This window comes from Aythya fuligula, chromosome 3 (assembly GCF_009819795.1).
Source record: "Aythya fuligula isolate bAytFul2 chromosome 3, bAytFul2.pri, whole genome shotgun sequence".
Classification (NCBI taxonomy): Eukaryota; Metazoa; Chordata; class Aves; order Anseriformes; family Anatidae; genus Aythya; species Aythya fuligula.
The window spans coordinates 55052065-55064365 of NC_045561.1; the positions used below are offsets into that span (position 1 = coordinate 55052065).

A 12301-nucleotide genomic window follows, 5' to 3' on the forward strand; every position below is an offset into this window, starting at 1 on the left:
AGGAATAGCACCATAGGGCTATCACCTAAGGGATGCTTACTTGAACTTCATTTGTTACCTTCTAATTACTTATACTTAGAAGTTCTAAAAAACCTTGTAAGTTCACTTGGTTGTGTTTTTTGATGTGAACAGTTGCTTTTGAGTAGTAATTAACTTTAAACAGATTGATCAGTATCACTTTCATAAACACAAATGCAGATTGTAATTAATTTCTTTGCATGGTATGAACACATAAGACCCCTTTTCTTCCCTCTAGTGCAACAGTAAGCCAAGGGAGACTAATTGTCCAGTGCAGTAACGGAGGAAAAAAAAAAAAAAAGCAAACATTACAGAGAATGGATGTAGGCATAAAGATAAAGAAACTGTTGAAAGAAAACTGAGAGAACCCAGATTCAGGCGCTTTACAGCTAAGCTGTCAGTGTTTCTTCATAAAAAGGTAAGCATCTGAATCCATGTGTAATGGAGAATGATGAGGCTTTTATTTGATTTAATGTGCTTCCATGTATAATGATAGTTTGGTTTTTGTTCTGTGTAGCACAGTGCTAAAAGCCAAATGGCTACAATGTGGTGTGCTGTACAAAAATTTATCCAAGCTCTGTACATTAAGAAAAAAATTTACAATTTTTGCAGAATTGCAGGGTATATTCTAAAGCATATCTTGAGTCTTTTTTTTTTTTTTTTTTTTTTTTTTAAATGCAGCATAGTGACAGATTTTACTGTTTTTTTTTTTTTTTTTCTCATTCATGTTAACTCTGTGGGGCCACCTCAAGTATGTGAGAATAAACTAGAGAATGTGTTTTATGCATTGACAAGATTGTTTACCGTGACTTGTAGATAATGGGATTTTGTGGCACCATTGAAATAGCTTATTTTAACTTTTCTTAGTTGTCATCATCACCATAAGTGTCCAGTTTCAGTCAGCCCCGAGGCTGAGCCTGCAGAAGTAAACCTCTAAAAAACGAATCTAAAAATATATTGATATAATCTGTACATGTAAAAATACATATACAATCAGAGGCTGAGAGGTAATTTTTGCTTTTCCAAACAGACAATAAGCCATTGAAGAAAAACAGTAAGCTTTTTGTAATAAATCTTTTTGCATTTCCCAATTCCAAAGCAGGTTCTGATCTTCTCTCCCCACTGACTAGTTCGTTATCCCACAGATGATCCCATTAAAGGTGGCGGAGTTCACTGTGAAATGAGGCATTACTCAGTGTGGCAGAATTGGGTCTCCCTGTCTGTTCTGTAGTTCAGACTTTGGCAAAGCTGACAAAATTAAGATACAATAAATTGGAGAAGTTTATAATGATAGATGAACAAATTTGCCCCAAATTAAGTCATCTTAAAGACATTATCTTTGGTTTTATGACTTAGAACTGATGAGGAAAGGAAAAGGAATAGGCACGCGGATAGAAATAAAATGCGGAGTCTTTTTTCCTGTGTAAAAGAATTAATATTTTACCCATCTTTGTCTCACATCAGAAGAGATTTGGGATTGAAGGTTTAACAATTCAAAGGCAGACCAGTAAGGGGAGCTCTTACCAATATTTTAAACTGCTCTTTCTAAAATTGCTGCAGCATAGGTAATGGTAGGTCACAGCTTTATTGTGCTTTGAAACATTAGTATCTTTCGCTCTGCATATGCTTTAAGCTAGAGATGGACAATTTTAACTACAAAGGATCCCACTAGGAAGATATTTGTAGCCAGGGAGTTTGGAATGTAGTCCCTAACTCTGAAATTTGTTCAATGTCTAGTTATCTAATGTTTTCTTTCTATGCTTAGGTGCAGAATCCTGCCACGTTATAATGATGTCTGAAAGTTGGTCTTCCTTTCAGACATTACTACTGGTCCGAGTGTCTCCGCACCACTTGCCTGCCTTTGGAGCTGCTCTGTATTAAGTTACGTCATTTTTAGCAAGTGTATATCAGAGGAAGACGTTGCTGATCCAGTCAGAAGTACCTTCTATGAAGTTTTTTTATTTTCTCACATACAAAATGCATGTGATTTTAGGGTAGCTGGGTTTTTTTTGGTGCGCGTACTTACATAAGCTATTTAACCATACTGTATTGCAGTCTGCACTGGGGTTTTCTGTATCCCCAGGGTGTTGCTAGTAGTACATCAGAATGAGGCATGGAACATTTTCCCTGATTTCCCCCCAAAGTAAATAGCTTTATTGAGTTTGGCTTACCTTTATATACAAGTTGGGGGGGGGGGGGAAAAGGTCACTTATGTTCCCTAAAAACCAGCAGCAACTACGACAACAAAAACTTTGAAAAACATCTACTGATTGAGTTTTAATATGAGGAGGAAAAAACAACAACAACAAAAACTAATATCTTGGACACTAGTGGTTGTATTTTTCATGTAGGAAAAAGTGGTAATTTTCTCTGCCCTACTTGTACAGCAGTGATAAGCAGATGAATTGCAGAATAGAAACTGACTATAAAATTGCTATTCAATAAACATTTTTTAAGTGAAAAATGTAGAGTGTTGCTAGCTCTTAGCTTGTTGTGCTTGAGCAATCTAGGTGTTAGTGACAACAGCAAGTATAAAGTTCCAGGAAGAAATGTCATTTTAAAATTAATAGCTGTATTTTACTAAAAGAAAGACTAATAATACATATGCAGGAATGAATTTGAACACATGGAAGAAAATCCACCCAAAACTGAAACACTGACAGGTAATTGATCTCCTGTTTAACTAGTCTCCTGGGAAGAAAACAGCAAGCAATATTTCTGGATGACTATAGATTGAAGGGGCTGACAGCTAGATCTACAGTTGTTCATTTTTCCATAACAGCAAAGATGGACCCAGTTGTAAATTACAGGGAGTTGGGAATAATGCCTGTCTTTGTAGAAGTGAAGAGATGACTTGCAGACAAGAAAAGTGTTGCAAATTTGTGCAATGTTGGCGTAGCTCGTAGTGACAGGTAAACTTACTAAGCAAACCTCTGTGATCTGTCAGCAGTGTTGGTTGTATTCTTGCTGTTATGAAGGTAAAGGGTGAGAGCAGGAGATTACACTCAAAAAATAATTCCGTATCAAAACAAACAAACAAAAGCTTGCAATTAACTAGAATTTAATTGGTTTACAGCAGGTCCTGTATTTATCATCAGAGCCAACACATCATGATGACCGTGAGAGCATGTTTTCTTCATGCTAGGTCTATTATTCTATTCTGTTTCTGTCCTAGATGGGACTGCTTTTCTAAGTGGAATGATAATGTAGTTTTGCTCCATATTAATCTCTGGTTTCTCCTACAGTGGCAACTTTATTGGGTGTTAAATATGTTTTGCCTGCATGTGTTGTGTGTGTATGACTAGGTATATAGGTATCCTAGAACTTAGGGATTCAGCAGCAATGAGCAACCTTTCAATAATGACAGCCTTCTCCCAGTATCATCAACCAGTTTGAAATGAAGATATGAAAGAAAAATCATCTCTCTTTAGCTGTATTGTGAAACATGCTCCCTGCATTTGGTTTTGCTTACTGGTTGGTCTGAACTGAGACTAATTATATCATTTAATTTTGGGAAAGTTTTAAAGGCTGTATAAAATCAAGAAAAGGGAGGCCTTGTTCCTCAGTATTCAAGGGATACTTGAAATGGACATTGTCAAACACAGCCAATGTGACAGAGGACTCGTACATCTTTGTGATGATGACCAGGTTGCCATTTGGGAAAAGGCAGTTGCAAACAACATTTGAGAAGACCAGGAGAGTAGGGATGAAGTGCAAGCAAAGCTCAACATATGAACAAATCTGTGTGGAGGATCAGGGAATGTGAAGATTTGTGATCTTGTAAATGTTTTCCATTTTGGCTTTGAATAGCTTTGTTTTTATTTTATTTTTTAATGTCATAGAATCATAGAAAAATTAAGGTTGGAAAAGACCTCCAAGATCATCTTGTCCAACCATCACCCTACTACCAATGTCACCCACTAAACCATGTCCCTATGCACCAGGTCCAACCTTTCCTTGAACACCCCCAGGGACGGTGACTCCACCACCCCCCTGAACAGCGCGTTCCAATGCCTGACTGCTCTTTCTGAGAAAAAATGTCTCCTACTTGTTCTAATTGTTGCAGAGCAGTGCTTACATGGAGTCAAGGACTTTTCAGCTTCTCACCATGCCCTGCCAGTGAGGAGGCTGGGGGTGCAGCAGGAGCTGGGAGGGGACAGACCCAGGACCACTGACCCCAACTGGCCAAAGGGGTATTCTGTACCATACGGCCTCATGTAAAGAGATTTCTGCCTGCTTAGTCTCCTGTGTGACAATAAGAGTGAGAAGCTGTAGAGGGTGGGAAGGAGAGATTCTGAGGGTGTATCTGTTTCAGAAGGTGGTTCCTAAAGTTGTTTGCTCCAAGTATTAAAAATCTTGTCAATATGTAGAATTACTCTACTTCGTTTCTTTCTTTAAATGTACTATGAAGCATAAAACTGTGGAGGTGCTGGAGAGAAATTTGGTTATTTATATTGCTAAGCACAAGAAGCAATAGTGAAGGAGCCATTCATGTAGTGGATTTATTCATTATCGTCATAGTTACAATGGAGATCATAACCAAAACAAGTCATAGGAGCAAAGAGAAGACTGTACAGAGATATAAATGGCATAAATTCAAGACAAGTAGTCAGACATTGGCAACATTTCACCTTTGCTCAAGCTTGAGATTAATCACTTGTGCCAGTATTTCAAAGTTTCTACTAGTCAGGGTGCTTGCCTTGGGACATCTGGGGTAGAATCATATGTTAAATTTGCTGGAAACTTGTACGCAGCATAATCTTGCAGTGCGTTCTCCTACTGTTAAATCTACAGATTGAATTTATTTTATCAGTAGAGTTAAAAAGCTTAAATAATCACGTTCATTTATAGGACTACACACAGCAAATGTAGACATCATGCTGTAACTATTTTATTTATTAGGAACTGATATTTGAGTTTGCAACCATCTCTGTATTTGTTTTTTTTTTTCTACTATGCAGGGTGATAGTACAGAGGATAGTTATTTTGAGCTTTGGTGATAAACTGTTGTTATAATTGTGGTGCTTAACACCTTTTGATATCTTATATGAGTATTTTGATGACTTCTCTCTTACTCTTCCATATTTTTAATGAATTCTGGTTTTGTACTTCAGTGTTGTCAACACTGAATTAGGGAAAAAAGGATTGGTTAAGTTTTGCTGTGCCATCTTCTTGGACTACTTGTGAGACCACACTTTGAAATGATATGAAGTTTTGCAGAATCTGTAAATATGATATGGTTTTCTGTCGATTTAAGCTTAAAAAACATACAAATTTGTCAGCCATGAAAGCACTTGTCTGAGAAGGGTAGGGACTTTAGAATCACTTCAATCAGCTGCTATTTATTTTAATACTTTAATGTGGGCTTTGCTGAGAAAGTTATTAATATAACTTTTTTTTTTTTAATATTCAAAGGTCTTACTTTCAACTAGGGTTTCATAATACTAAACTTAGGGGTGCTAAGCTGATGTAGCAAATGAAATAGGCAAAAAATAGATGGTGTCGACTTAATAGAGTAATATATAGACAGAATCATGTCTGTCTTTCCTGGCCCTTCTCTGTGTGCATTTCAGGTTTAATTTATATTTCTTCAGTACCAGTGATCACAACTGTATGCAGTATTTTAGGTGATGTCTTCACAGTACCAGTGCGACAGCATTTATATTCCAGATCTCTCTTGGAAAAAAACTCAATTGATACTCCCCTGGGAGTATTGTCCTTTTTCTCGATCTCTTCAGATTGATGCCTCATGGATATTCTGTTATTGACGGGCCGGGCAGATACAATTTTTTCTTGTCTTCTCTTTTCAGCTGATGCTTTCAGTTTAAAATTAACACGTTAAAGTCCTTAAATTCATGGTTTTGAACTCTGTACTCCTATTCCATCCCTTTTTTATTACTCTGCTTCTATGTGCCATCTATTCTTTTCTGATACAAATTCTGATTCTAATCTGTTTTGTTTCTCCTCAGGTTTGTCTCATCAGCAAATTTTATTGGCATACTCATGTTTTTGCTCTAAGGTCAACTAACAACTATTAAACTGAACAGTATTATGGTTGATTGTTCAGGGACTCTGTAGCATCTCTTCAGTGTGCTTTCTTTTGAGCACAATCCACTACCATCCTTACTAGTTTCTCTTCCTTGCCATCTGTACTAATCCTCATCTCTTAAATTTAATTAAACTCACCATTTCAAATGCTGAGTTAAGATATATACATGAATATATCTACCTTGTTTAGTAGAAACAAACATACAAAGGCTGCAGTTCTATGCAAATCAGTCTATATTGCTTCTTTTTCCCGTTTACTGAAGTGTCTTGTTCTTCCCTGCAAAATGTTTTTCAAATCCTTATGTGCCATTTAAACCAGATAAATAATTCTGAATTTGCCCTTGTTGTTCCCTTTCCTGAATACAGGCACAATGTCTTCTCTTATATATACTAGGGTTGGCACACTTGGTTTAAAAAACAAAACAAAACCAAAACTGTTGCTCCTTGTAATGCATCAGTTCTTTCAGTATCCTGGGATGGTATCTTGTTTTCCCTGTTCCAGTTACATTAAGCTCCTCAAAGAGGGAAAAAAATGCACGTGGAAGGATGGAACTGCTTCTACAATGAAAATGCAGCAGGAGGAAACAGGAGCAAATGCTAGTCAATTGGAGGCTCTGGTTAATTGCCAGTCAGCCTGGCTATTCTCAGCTACTGAGAAAATCCTTCCTCTTCTGGGGGATCTGCCCAGGCAGGCTGACCTGTTTCCTTCTCTGATCCATTCATTCCCCTCTGATAGAGGGAAAAATGTGAGGTTAGTTACATCAAATGGAAAGTGCCTTTTAGAGTCAGTGTATAAAACAAATAAAAAGGAGTTAAGTTTTAATGTGGAAAAAATATGAGTAATTTGTGTTTGAAGCAGTGACCAAGACTGTCTGTGAAACTCTTCAATGCACTTCTATAAACATTACAGTTTTTGTCTTCTGTTTTTGCTTTGGAAGCTGAGGGCATTTCTGAACTGCAAGGATACTCCTGGGTTCCAGTCCTTCAAATCAACGACTTTATTTGAGCTTGCTGTTACTGTGTTTCCGCATGTGCTGTAGTCCCTCCCTGATCTGGAATCAGGACTTGTTGACTCCTACATGCAGAGGAAAAAATATGGGGCATTGCTCCCCTGTTGCAAGGTTTAAACATAGCCTCTGGTTCTTGTTCCAGAGACTTGTGCACATCTGTGTGAATTTGGTTTTGGAAAAAGAAGGTATTATGTTGATGGCATGAGCTCCAGGGATGGCGAGATAGTCAAGCTTCCTTCCTGTGTATTTTCTTTCAGTCCTCAGTGTGTACTAGGGTACAGGACGGGTAGGAACGCTGCGAGGTAGCACTCAAAGTCATGATCATAGTTTATGGTGGCTGGTGAATAAATACCAAGAAGAGCTTTCTCCTGTGATTTTTGAACCCAGCTGCAGAGGACTTCTGACACAGCTGAGGGTAGCGACTAACGGGCAGTGCAGTTACTGGATGCAGCAGTTCCTGTGCTGCTGGGGAAGAGGATGGGAATACAAAGGTGGTTAAAGCTGCAGTCGTGTTTTGGAAACCTCTTGGTGACACTTTTAGTGTCTATTACCTAAAATCCTGAGGCTCATGACAGACTCGTGACCTAAGGCAGGAGCTGATAAACAACCCAGTGATAGCAGTAAGTGTTTTTATCCCCTCAGAATTTCACGCTGAGCACCAGAACAGCCCGTTTAAGCCTGCCGGTCAGGGCGTATCCCCTTGGTCGCTGCTCCTGTGGCAGCTGTGGCGGCGGTCGCCCAGGGCCCGGGCTCTCCTCAGCTCACGGGCGGGCGCTGCCCGTGCTGGCACCCTGGGAAATGGAGTCCCAGCTCCCCAACAAGCCTGCCTTCAGCTGCAGGGCCCGACCCGCTGGGCCGCCTGTGGCAGCTGCCCCCCTCCTGCTAAGCATTGCTCCCAACGCCCCGCTCCCAGCCGCGACCCCGCGCCCGCCATTTTGGGCCTCGGCGGCCCCTCAGCTTGGCGCCCCCCCATGCCCGGGCCGGAGGGGCGGGGCCGCGCGGGCTCACGTGACGGCGGGGTCACGTGGCGGGGGAGCCGGGCCCAGCCGCCGCCGCCGCTCCGGGAGCGGCGAGAGACGGAGCCGGGCGGGCGCGGGGCGGGGACGGGACGGGACGGGGACGGGAGGGGGCCCGGGGCTGCGAGCGGTCCCCGCCGCCGCCGCCACCAGCACGACCACCGCCTCTGAGGTGAGCACGGGGGGCTGCCGCCGCTGCGGGCGGCTCCGCAGCTGCCGTCCTTTTGTTCCGGTGGGCGGCCCCGGGAGGGCAGCCGGTGGCGGGCGGGGGGCTCGGCCGTTAACTGCACCCTAACGGTAACGGCAACGGTAACGGCAACGGCCGCGCCGGGCTGGGCGGCGGGCCGCCGGTACACCCCCTGCACCCCCCATATCCCCCAATATCGCCGCTAAACCCCATCCCCGGTGCCCCCCCCCGGTACCCTCCGGTGCCCCCCGGTGCCTGCAGGGGTTTCGGTAAGGAGAAGGGGAGGCCCCCGGTGCCGCTGTAGCCGCTCCCCGAGGCGCCCGTTGAGATCTGCCCGGCCGGGTTAGGTAAGAGCGCCGTGGGAGCGAGGGCTGGGGGGTGAAGCCGCTTCCTAATGGCTGGCTGCGAAAGGCAGCCCCGAAATTGAGGGTTGGCAGCCTAAAACGGCCCTTTAGGAGAAGGCAGAGCGGCAAGGACCTGCACGGAATCTGCAAAAACTTGCTCAGGAAAGCGGGGCTTTTCCCACGCTATTGACACCTTCGGAGACGATTATAAGAGCCACTCACCTTTAACTACTTCTGTTTAACCTTAAATACTCAATTTCTCTTTAAAAATTGTATTAACGGAACAGATTCCTCGTTACATCCACATTTCTGGTCAGGCTGCTTCAATAATGCCATCACGGGTCTTTCCGTGATAGCAAAATCCCGGTGGTCCCTAGGGACGCCGGCTAACAACCCGATCCTGGAGAAACACCTCCCTGCCAGCAGCTCCCAGCCTGCTGCCGGCTCTCACAAGGAGGATTTGCACGAGTGGACCCTGTTCATTCTTCATAGGCAACGTGAATGTCAAGTGAGGTAGAGTTGTTTCAAGAAATTGTGTTTTTCCCCCTGGCCTCCAGTGGGGTTTTGTCAGGAGGTGGCTGTCGGTGTTTGTGGGGTTGAGGTGAAGGTAACAGGTGTGTGTGTGGATAGACATTTTAAGAATTGAAAACATCTTGGAAAACCGACAGCTCAAACTGTTGACTGACTCAAACTGAATGACTTTCATGGAAAGAGGATTTTTTTTATTTTTATTTTTTTTGGTACAATGCATTGCTGCCTCCAGCAACAGCCTGTGGAATTTGTTCTCACCTAGTCAACAGATGTTTAAAACCCTTCAAGTATTTATCTGTTCTAAGAAAGCCCACTCATTTTGTGAACTGAGTTCAGGATGGCTTGTTTATTCAATGTATTGTATCAGTAAGATGATGAACGGATTTAAGTGGTTCTCTTGTAGGTTTCCAGCAAGAAAATTGTTGCAATGTAACTTCCCTTACCTTGCTGAATGATATTTTCATCACAGAAATGATTGGTTCTGCTGAACTTCCAAACAAAAGTAATTTTGTTTCTAACTAGCCTCTAGGAAAAAGCAGTACTTGTTTTATGTAATTATTAAGCATACTTAAAATACACAGCTTTTAAAAGTACTTTTCATTAGTAGGTCTCAAAACACCTCACGAAAGAATTCAGTGTAATTATTCTTTTCTTATCTGAGGGTAATTATTCGTGTCTTATCTAGTGCTCATAAAGAGATCATTGTCTGCCTATGATTGCTCTAAGAAACCCTATAAAAAGGTCGAACAATAAAATCAGATTTCTTTATCACAAAAAAAAGATAAACTCACATTTGTGTTGTATTTTTTTCTTCTTAATGACACCTGAGGTCATTTCATACTGTACCTTCCATACCAAGGTTGGGAGCTAAGCCTGTGCTTTAAGTAGAGCAGACATCTCTGCTTAATCTCAGAAGAGACTCTGCAGAAGACTTAACCAAATTCATTGGTGAGTTAGAATGATTTGGGGTAGGTTTCAGTTCAGATGCTCAAAGTAATCGTGGTGCATGCCTTCCATTTCCACAGAGCGTGGCTGCAAAGAGGGTTTGTACAGATGTCTTTTGATACCTGTTAGAAAGAGGCAGGTGTGGGGATTTTGTGTAGCCAGAATCTTCCTATTTTTGTGGTTTCCTTCCTCTTCAACGTGCAGAGCTGGTCAGGCACAGTGATTTGGAATCTCGCATTTATTTATTTTTTGGGACTGGATTTCTTCTGCTTCAGTGCCCTATTTTTTTGTAATGCATCTGGTAGCAGAACAAACCTCTGGTACTAGAGGTCCAAGGTACGCACTCTAAAATTGTTTTCCAACTATGTCGACCAATTTCAGTGTGCAGATTATTATCACTAATTATATTATGGGTGCATTTTAATATGCAGTTAAGTTTAAGACTTTAGATCCCCTATACTAGTTCGATGGTTTCTTAAATAGAGCAGAAAACCATTCATTTGTGCTCTAATGCAAGACAATAAAAGCATTGTCATTTAGGGAAAAAAAGCATAAGTTAGGAAATATACAAAAGAGTTGATATTGGAAGTGTTATTGTTTTATTTGGATGGGAACTCCTTGTGATCCGTATCCCAAAACAATAGCTATGTAACCTGGGTCTAAGCTCTAGATCCTTTGTTAATGGGGGACTATGGCTTCTCTACTGTAAGGAGACATCTGTGGATGGCCTTATAGGTGCCATCAGTGATTTCAGTTGACTCCATGTCCAAACAGGGCTTGCTTGTAGGCAGAGTGGAATCTAGACTCATTAAATCTGCATGGATTCAGATTACTTGAGGTGGGGGGGGGAAAGTTCCAAGAGCTCCAGTTTCCAACAGGAAACTTTTCTGCGTATTTTAGTTTTCATTTTGTGACACAGCATCTCTGCTCTTGGGTGTGTGGGACCGTTATTTTCATCCTTGCTTGTATACTTGATCGGTTATTTCTGTGTTATTTTTAACTAATGCCTTTGTTTACACCATTTCACAGTACTTAGAAGTTTAATATCTTTTAAATGGTCTATAGTAATAGTTTTCACTTTGTGCTTATACCTACAAAAGCCCTTAGTGCTCCTCAGCTGCTCATCAAATCCTACATATAGCTATAGTACATCAGAGCTGGTCTGGAGAACTTCCCACTGGAAATCCGAGCTGCTTGCATGGCATGGGGGTCCTGGTTCATTTGTGAATGTTGCCTCCCGCACAGTTTCAGAGCTAGCAGATCCCGCTGGGAGTCGTATGCTCTCCTAGTTTCCTGGGTTCAAATCCTCCCCAATGTCCTTGTCTAGTGCAGAACTCTTTTTGCAAAAGATGCATTTGAAGATTAACTTTCCTATTAGAATATAAGAGATTTAGTGCTTCTCAGTACTACTGTCAGTCTGTCCTGTCGTTTGTCTTTTTTGCTTTGTACATGTGATGGAATAGATTCCTCTCCTTTGAAGACGTTCTTCTCATTAAATATTTTCCAACGCAAATATCTTGACACCTAAACTGATTTCTAAATAAAATCTTCAAATATCTCATTCATTAGTTTGAATAATAATTGCAAAGTAAAATTTAGAGGAAGGCCAAACACATCTATTCACCTAGCCATTTGAAGAAAATTACTGCAAATACTTTCCTGGTGTTACTTGGCACCATTTAAGCAGATGAAAACTGTAGGAAGGACTAATGAGTGCTGGATACAGCATGAAACAAAAGAGGTGTTTTGCATGTATACTAAAAATATTGTCAAAGAAGTGCGTGGGAAGATAAGCAGGAATAAAGTCATTGCGAAAAGCAGAGGTTGGTTGCCCACTGTGGTTGCGGTGGGTCACAGTCTGCAGGAGGCTCTTAGTTGGAAAAAGACCTCAGCTGTCAGGGTGCTTAAATTGGGAGGGGGCAGCATGAGGGGTTACACGTGCTCATGTTTGTGGTGGGGGGTGTCTGCACAGTGGGAGCCCTGAGCTGCTGGGCACCTAAATGTCACTTGTAATGTTCCCACTGCCTGTCCTCAATAAAGAACAGGTCTCCCTGTCTCAGTGGCATGGTGGAATGACCTCTAGGAAATCCTTACATTTATAAATAACTGAAAACCAAAACACAACCCCAAAGATCTACCTGTCTAATATCTGGCTAAAATACATGAAAGGGAGGTTGACTAACACGAACCCGCTGTTGCAGA

General features: G+C 41.6%; 1 protein-coding gene across 1 annotated transcript in view; it reads left to right on the forward strand.

Moving 5' to 3' along the window:
• Positions 1-8199: 8199 nt before the first annotated feature.
• Positions 8200-12301, forward strand: part of TULP4 (TUB like protein 4) — a 147016-nt gene continuing 142914 nt past the window's right edge. The window contains exon 1 of the mRNA XM_032184291.1: positions 8200-8264. The gene's annotated coding sequence lies outside the window, so the exon portion shown is untranslated. The remainder of the gene's footprint in view (positions 8265-12301) is intronic.